The sequence below is a fragment of the Cuculus canorus genome, chromosome 1 (genome assembly GCF_017976375.1).
Source record: "Cuculus canorus isolate bCucCan1 chromosome 1, bCucCan1.pri, whole genome shotgun sequence".
Taxonomy (NCBI): Eukaryota; Metazoa; Chordata; class Aves; order Cuculiformes; family Cuculidae; genus Cuculus; species Cuculus canorus.
Window position 1 is genome coordinate 11,554,153 of NC_071401.1, and position 7,539 is coordinate 11,561,691.

A 7,539-nucleotide genomic window follows, 5' to 3' on the forward strand; every position below is an offset into this window, starting at 1 on the left:
TTTCTTATCAAGAGTCTTTGCTCTTTCCAGCTGGGGCTCAATTTTATCACCTCATCTTGGCTTTGGCCAGCACTGCCTAATGCTTCTGGCAGTATCTGGCTGTGCTTGGCACCTTCATGTGGCATGAGCAGGTTGGGATGCTGCCAGGCGTGACGTGGGTCACAGGCTGCCTGTACATTTAGGAAATCAGTGCATCTGGGACCAGTGGACATTAGCCAGGGAGCAAAGGTCCTCCAGAGGCGTGTTTCAGCCCTAATCACAAAGAAAAAAGCATCTGAGCTTTTACCAAGAGGTGTTTTGGGGACTGCCAGCGCAGTGCCAACTTGTGCCAGCTGCAGCAGCAACCTGTATGTGTGGTGGTGAAAGATTCAACTGTGCTACCGCCTGCGTGCAGGTGAGAAGCTGAGAGGAGCCCTGGCTATGCTGGAATGTCCCAAGGCCATCCTCGCATCCAGGCTCACTCACCAGAGCTGCAAAGCAGGAGGAGCAGCCCTGGTAGTGTCAAAGTTCTCCCACCAGGCTCATAGGGTGCTGGTGCTTTGTATCCATCGTGGGAGACACTTGGAGAAACCATTCCACTTGGACAGAATTCTAACGATGGACATATGTGCAATGGGGGTTTAGGATTAAGCTTCTTCGTTGTTTTTTTTGTTGGTTTTTGGGTTTTTTGGGGTTTTTTTGGTTTTTTTTTAAAATCACTCATAGTAGTCTTGTAATTACAGCAACACTAAGTCCTTATGGCTTTTCGGGGCCTGCCGACACAGAGCACACTCTTCCCCTCCTCCTGGCGTGTCTGTGCAGAGCTGTCCTGCTGGAGCGTTGGCTCATTCACTCCTGTACAAACATCCTGGGGAGCCAAAACCGCCTTCAGAAAGGTGAGCAGCCGGCGCCACGTAATTCACGGCGCTCCACGGCTCTTACACTGTGAGTCATGAGCTCCCCAGCAGATTTACAGCCAGAGGCACCAATCTGCTTTGGAGACAAATGGAGCGGACAGTTGCAGCCCAAGCCAAGTTCCTGGATGAAACGGGGCGACACGGCGATAAGCAGTCATTGTTCAGCATTGCCTCTGCTTCAGAAGGGTTTATTCATGAAGGGGATGTCTCTCATCTCTTTCCACCCTGTGCTGGGGACAGGAGCTGGTGCTGGATGTCACCAGCCTCCTGTCCCTTCTCCTACCATATCACCTGAGCCTTGCACCCAGGTGCTCACGTCAAAACTCCCATCCATTGCAGATCATTATGCACACCAGTTTTTCCAAACTGATAAGGGAAAGGTCTTCACACCGTAGCCTATCTTCTGCTGAACATTTGTCCAGCTGTGCTCCCCTAAAAGCGCAGGGTGAATGGACAAAGAGAGTGAGAAAGGCCATGTCACTGTGGTTGGGAAATTCTATCTGAAAACAACCACTTTTTCCTAGGAAAGCCTTTCTGGGCACCAGCTCACAGGGCAGCTCAGGGGCGAGGTTGGGTGGGAGCTGGTCCCTGTCCCAGACAGTGGCAGTGCGCTGCACTACTGCCCCTCGAGCAGCAGCAGAAGCTCATGGCTGAGGGCTGGTTTGCCACCCATCCCAACGCTCTAGGCACTGTCCCATTGTACATATGTTCTCCTGTCCAATAGTGCTGCTGGGCTACCTGTGCTGAGCATTGGAGAGGAGGGGAGGGTGGCCAGTGGGAGGAAGGCGATAAGTCCCAGCCCTGCCACAGGCAACAGGGAGTCTCAGCTTATTTGTGGGGTAGGCAGAGAGGGGCAGCAGCTCTTGGGCTGCTCAGCATTGGGAGAGTCAGAGTGGAGCTCTGTAATGCCCACCCTGATGGACAACGCAGCCATAATCATAAGAATTTTCTCCCTAGTGGAGGACAAGAGCAGGCTGAGGAATTTTCTTTACTCAAAAGCGTAATTACATCATGCAATGGAGTTTTCAGGCAGGATATCTGCTGGCAGATGGGGAAACACTTTAGCTCTTCTATTTAAGCTGCTGTATTTTTCAGAGGACTGAGTTAGACATATTTACAGTGTTCTTTTTAGGGTAGACTGCTTTTGGGGATGTCATTATGTGCTAATCAAAATCAGAGTTCTGCACAGAAAAATAAAAAGGGAATATAACCAGCACCTTGTCGAATGACTTCTCCAGAATCCGATAACAGCAGAAAAGGGGTGGGTAAGGGGATGGTGGTGTTGGCAACTGTGGGAGCAGTTACATTGCAAAAGCAGACCTCAGTGGTCCTGAAAAGGATGCCTTATCCTTCCCTCCTTATCAAGCTGCATGTATAGAATATGGCATCCCACACCTGGCCTGACTTCTAATCCGTCCTCCTTCAGTCCAGGTGTTCACCTGGGACCTTTGCTCCCTGCAGCTCACGCATGGCTCTGACTTCACGTCCTGTATTTCGCCACCCAAGCGCAAGCCTGCACTTGCTCCCAGCTCCGCTGGCACTCGGCATGCCTCTCCCTGCGCTGCAGGAGCTGGGATGCTGGGTGCTCCCGTCCCAGCTCAGTCAGTAACAGATGATGGTGCTTGGGAGGGGCTGGTGTGGGGCTCCCAGGTCTTGGCTGGCCACCTACCTGGCCTTGTGGCACACTTGTTGGACAGATGCACAGATGGATTCTCATTGGTAGATTCGCGTGGGCAGAAGAGGGATGACTCAGGTCTTGCTTGAGCAGGCTGAGATATTTAAAAAGCAGACCGAGTGGGACCTCAAGATAACAGTAAGGTGCAAGTTTGCTAATGCCTGACACGTAAAATGGAATGTGAAAGCCCTGCTGTTGTGATGAAGAAAAGAGAAAAAAATCTTCTTCTTCCTTTCTCCAACAGAAATAAGTGTCCTTATCCTAAGAGTTCAGTACCAGTTTGTGAGAGCACGATCTCCGCCTACAGGGTCAGTTATGGCACAGACACCCAATGTCTTACCACTGGGATCGAAGAAATGCAGCCATCAGCCGCTTTCTCCCAGTTTTCTCCTGGCTGCCTGACTTTCCCTGCTAACTGTGTAGTAGGATGCTGCAGTCATCTCCTGCCCCACATCCTCTGCAGGTCCCTCCTCTAATTGCAGAAGGACTTGGATTCATCCAGGGCTGAGCCCCACCTGACACTGGGTCCCCTCAGCACATTGGCACAGGAAGGGCTGCTCACGAGGGACGAGGATGGCTCAATTATAAGCCCCTGCCACTAATTATGTTGGGCAAAGGTTTGGACACCAGTCTCAGACGTAGCGTGGTGAAGGGTTTCCCTGTCACCAGGCCCCTGCCTCACTCTTTTCAGTTCTTGTGCAAAGCTAGAGAAGACTTTGGTTTTGCTCCACATCAAAACAAACTCAAAAGCTGAAAATCCTAAATATCTCATGAAAGGGAAATGCTATTTTCCAGCCAGGTCTACTTGCTGCTTAAGAAAATAAAACTGTTTCCACCATAAAAATGTCAGCCTTACAGTGTCATTTGTTCCAGCTGAAATGTGAAGCATGCCAGCTCCTCTTCTTTCGTGTTACTGCTTGAGTACTCGTTAGACTTGCATTTTGTAGCAATAAGGGAGTTTTGATTTGTGCATGTTATTAAAACTCGCAGCAAGGAACCAAAGTAATAATCATCCATCCTATGGTCTGGTGATTCATGGAAGACTCTGATGAACATGGTGATGTTGTGTAACTGGTATGACCTATCGGTGAGGAACAACCATAGGGAAAGCCTGCTCAAGTCAGTTATGGGAGAACAGTGTCTAACAGGATCTATCCAGCTGCATCCTGGAGACTGAGACACTGGGTGATTCAATCACTCCTTGAGGTAATACACAGCAGATTATTACTTTCACATGCCCATTACTGAAAAATTCATTAGCAACCCAACATTAGTGGGTAGCACTTCTTAAATGGGAAATGGCTCCAGGTGTAGGACAAAGAGAGACCCACCCAGGTCAGCAGCGTCCTCCCCGTTGTCTTCAAGAGATGACCAACTTCCCCTCAGTTACAACAAAGTCAGTGTGTGGAGATAACTCTGTCTTTTTACTGTGTAATACACAGTATTTGACCTACACTTTGTAACAGCCAAGAGACCTACTTTAAAGCTGACATGTTTGTGATGCTGCCAATAAGCCAAAAAACTTTCCTGTGGCTTTGCCAGGCAGTTCACCGTAACAGTCAATCTTATCCATGTTGGTCACTGTGATTTTCCAGAGATATCATAGATGTGAACTGTTTTCCAAGGGTTGTTTAGAAGTTTTTTGCTACCGCTCATAGCTGAAGAACGAGCTTTACATTCTCTTAGATACATTAAATTTTGCCTGACTCCCTCTCCTCCAAAGACAGCAACTGCTCTCAAGGCTTTTTCTGTTCTCACTCAAACCCTCACACTGCAAGCAAGCCCCGTGGGTCTGAGAAAATTTGCGGCACTTTCTTCTAGGGCATGGAGGAATCCCGTGGCTCTTCTCCAAAAGGTGGTGTGAAAAAGGCTGTCCTTTCCCTTTTCTCTTCTTCCAGTAAGCACTTCCTCCAAGCTCCCCTCAAAAAAAAATTATGGCACTCCTTCATTCCCTCCATATGGCAGTTCCTTCTCTCCCCACCAAGCAGGCACAGTTCCATGCAAAGCCACCTTCTGATTTCCTACAGGGTTGGTGAATAATAAAATGTATACCTTAGGTTATTTGAAAAGCCAAGAGTTAGCTTTTTCATTCAAGACGTTTTCATGAGGAAAGAAGCCTTCCATGTGTGCCCTGGATGGGAACTGAAGGAGACAAAATCTACTACTTCTCCTCCATGAGCAAGCTCTAACAGCTCATCCTCAGGCATCTGCAACTTGGGCTATGCTGGTGGGGTTTCAGCTGCTGCGTTTTCCCAGGCACGGGAGCCTGCTTGCCAGTCTCCATAGGTTACTGAAGGGTTGTTGTTTGTGTTGCAAGTCGACGAGAAGCTCAACATGATCCAGCAATGTGCACTGGCAGCCCAGAAGGCCAACCGTATCCTGGGCTGCATCAAAAGAAGCGTGGCCAGCAGAGCAAGGGAGGTGATTCTGCCCCTCTAGTCCTCTCTTGCGAGACCTTGTTCAGAGTATTGTGTCCACTTCTGGAATCCTCAACATAAGAAGGATATGGAGCTGTTGGAACAGGTCCACAGGAGGCTACAAAGATGATTAGAGGGCTGGAGCACATTCCATATGAGGACAGGCTGAGAGAGTTTGGTTTGTTCAGCCTGGAGAAAAGAAGGCTCCAAGGAGACGTCATAGCGACCTTCCAGTACCTGAAAAGGGCTATAAGAAAGCTGGGGAGGCACTGTTTATAAAAGCATAGAGTGACAGGACGAGGGGCAATGGGTATAAACTGGAGAGGGGCAGATTTAGACTAGACATAAGAAAGAAATTCTTCACCATGAGAGTGGTGAGACATTGAAAGAGCTTGCTAAGGGAAACTGGCTGCCCCATTCCTGGAGGTGTTCAAGGCCAGGTTGGATGGGGCCTTGGGCAGCCTGATCTAGTGGGATGTCCCTGCCCATGGCAGGGGAGTTGGAATCAGATGATCTTTAAGGTCCCCTCCAACCCAAACTATACTATGAACCTATGATTCTGTATTAGCAGTGGCCAGAACACAGAGAGACTCCAGGGCTGCTCCCTGCCCATGGATGAGCCTTGTCCACTCAACACTTGCACACAAGGGGGTCAGGAGCAGCTCCCACAGCCCCTGCACCCACCCTGCTACCTCCCAGTTGCATGGGAGATTGATATTTCATTGGAAAACATCAATCTTTTTTTTGCTATTTTTGGGAAAGTAGCACTTTCAACAAAACTTCTGCCAGGAAAAATTTGTCAGCATGGAATTTTTAGTCCACATTTGCAAAAGCCACCTGGGAAGCGCCAGCTGCTAGTGGTTATGGCAGGGTAATGGTAGGACCTCTGATGGCCTGTTTCAAATGGTGATCTCAGACTTGGGCTTCCCATACCCTTAACTCCTTGCTTATGCTCTTGGGCTCTAACTCTTTTCTCTACAAAATCAATAAATCAAAAAATATAAAGATGGGGTTTGGTCCTCCTGAGAAGTTGGGGAAAAAATGATAAAGCTAGAAGAGTGGTTCTTCCCAGCCATAGCCGAGGCTGCTTTACTCCCATGGAATGTTTGCCACATATTTCCTGTGATATCAGCGTGTCCTGAGCCAAGACTGTGCCACCCACACTAGGGCTACTCTCTGCCAGTTGGCTCTGGGAGACAAGAAGGGCTACACGCTACAGTAGGTATTTAACACCCTGTGGCTGGACTGAAATGCAGAGGTGACGTTTGTCCTGTGCTAACTTGGTCAAAGCCTTCTGCCCACCCATGTCCTGCCCAGGCAGCAAAACACCATGTACTGTTGTGACCAGCTTTTCTGTAATAGGACCTAGTAAGTCCTTCTTCACAAAAAACACACACATCCTCCCAAACACCTTCATGTCAAAACTCCCATCCTTTGCAGCTTGTCCTGCTCATCAGTTCCTCTGATCTGTTGCAAGAAAGGTCTTCACATGAGGGTCTGTCTCCTGCTAAACATCTGCCCAGCTGCAAGAACTGCGCTCCCCCAAAAGAGTGGGGTGAATGGAGAGAGAGGGTCACACCCTGGAGGTATTCAAGGTGATGTGGTAAGAAAGGCTGGCAAATTCTGACTCCAAACAGCCAGATTTTCCTAGGAAAGCCTTTCTGGGCACCACCTCGCAGGGCAGCTCTGGGGGGAACTGGATGGGAGCTTGTCCCTGTCCCAAACACTGTCAGGGTGCTGCACTGCTGCCTCTCGGGGGCTGGAAGGGCAGGAGGGGGACAGACGAGAGGCTGGCCAGGGGGGCTGCCACTCTCCCAGCAATTTTATGAAATGAGCCCTTTGTTTTCCTTGTTTTCCTTTACTGGCACCCAAAAGTGGAAACAGTCATCCCCAGCCCCATCCAACATTTTGTTTTAAACAGAACTTTCTGGGTTTTTTTCCGTTGCAATTCAAATGACAACAACAGCAAAAAGTAACATCCATTTAAACCCGCATCAGAGTGGGTTTTCTTTCCTCTTCCATTCTGTCAGTTCAGCAGCCAAACCAAACACAACCATCCCCATGCCTGCTCTCCGGGCACCACTGGATCAATAAATAACACAGCACCATTTCCAGCTTACCTTGAGAGTTCCCTCCTTATCCGTCTCAAGCTCTCCTGCAGTGAGTTTGCCCAGCCCCAGCATCTCCTTCTCCCCACAGCAGTCACTCAGGGGTCTGTGTTATGAAAATGGGAATTGTGTGGCATTGCTTTTGGCTGCGATTCAATTATCATATTCAAATATATGTTGTGGTGGAGTTATTCCTGGCTCATATAAGCGTGTGTGGGCACAGAACTTGGTGCAGGGAGCTAACATAAGCCTTTGACATCACTGGTTAAATTTAGGTGATTAGCAGCATTCTAAAATGGTCTGGAGGAAAGCTACTGCCAGGCTGGCAGGAGAGAGACAGCACCCTGCAGTCACCTCCCACCCCAAGCACAAGGAGGGGATGGAGCCAGGAGTTTCTGCACCAGCCCCAATGAGAAGCTGTGTCACCCCTTCAAAAATAGAAC

At 49.1% G+C, this 7,539-nt stretch overlaps 1 protein-coding gene across 4 annotated transcripts in view; it reads right to left on the reverse strand.

Moving 5' to 3' along the window:
• The window catches only part of AMOTL1 (angiomotin like 1), a 90,464-nt gene extending 83,190 nt beyond the window's left edge, over positions 1-7,274 (reverse strand). For 2 of the 4 annotated variants that reach the window (XM_054069059.1, XM_054069045.1), the window contains exon 1: positions 7,109-7,271. The gene's annotated coding sequence lies outside the window, so the exon portion shown is untranslated. Of the gene's footprint in view, positions 1-7,108 lie in introns of all 4 variants that reach the window. The other 2 variants (XM_054069067.1, XM_054069037.1) reach the window with 2 other exon arrangements.
• Positions 7,275-7,539: the final 265 nt, after the last annotated feature.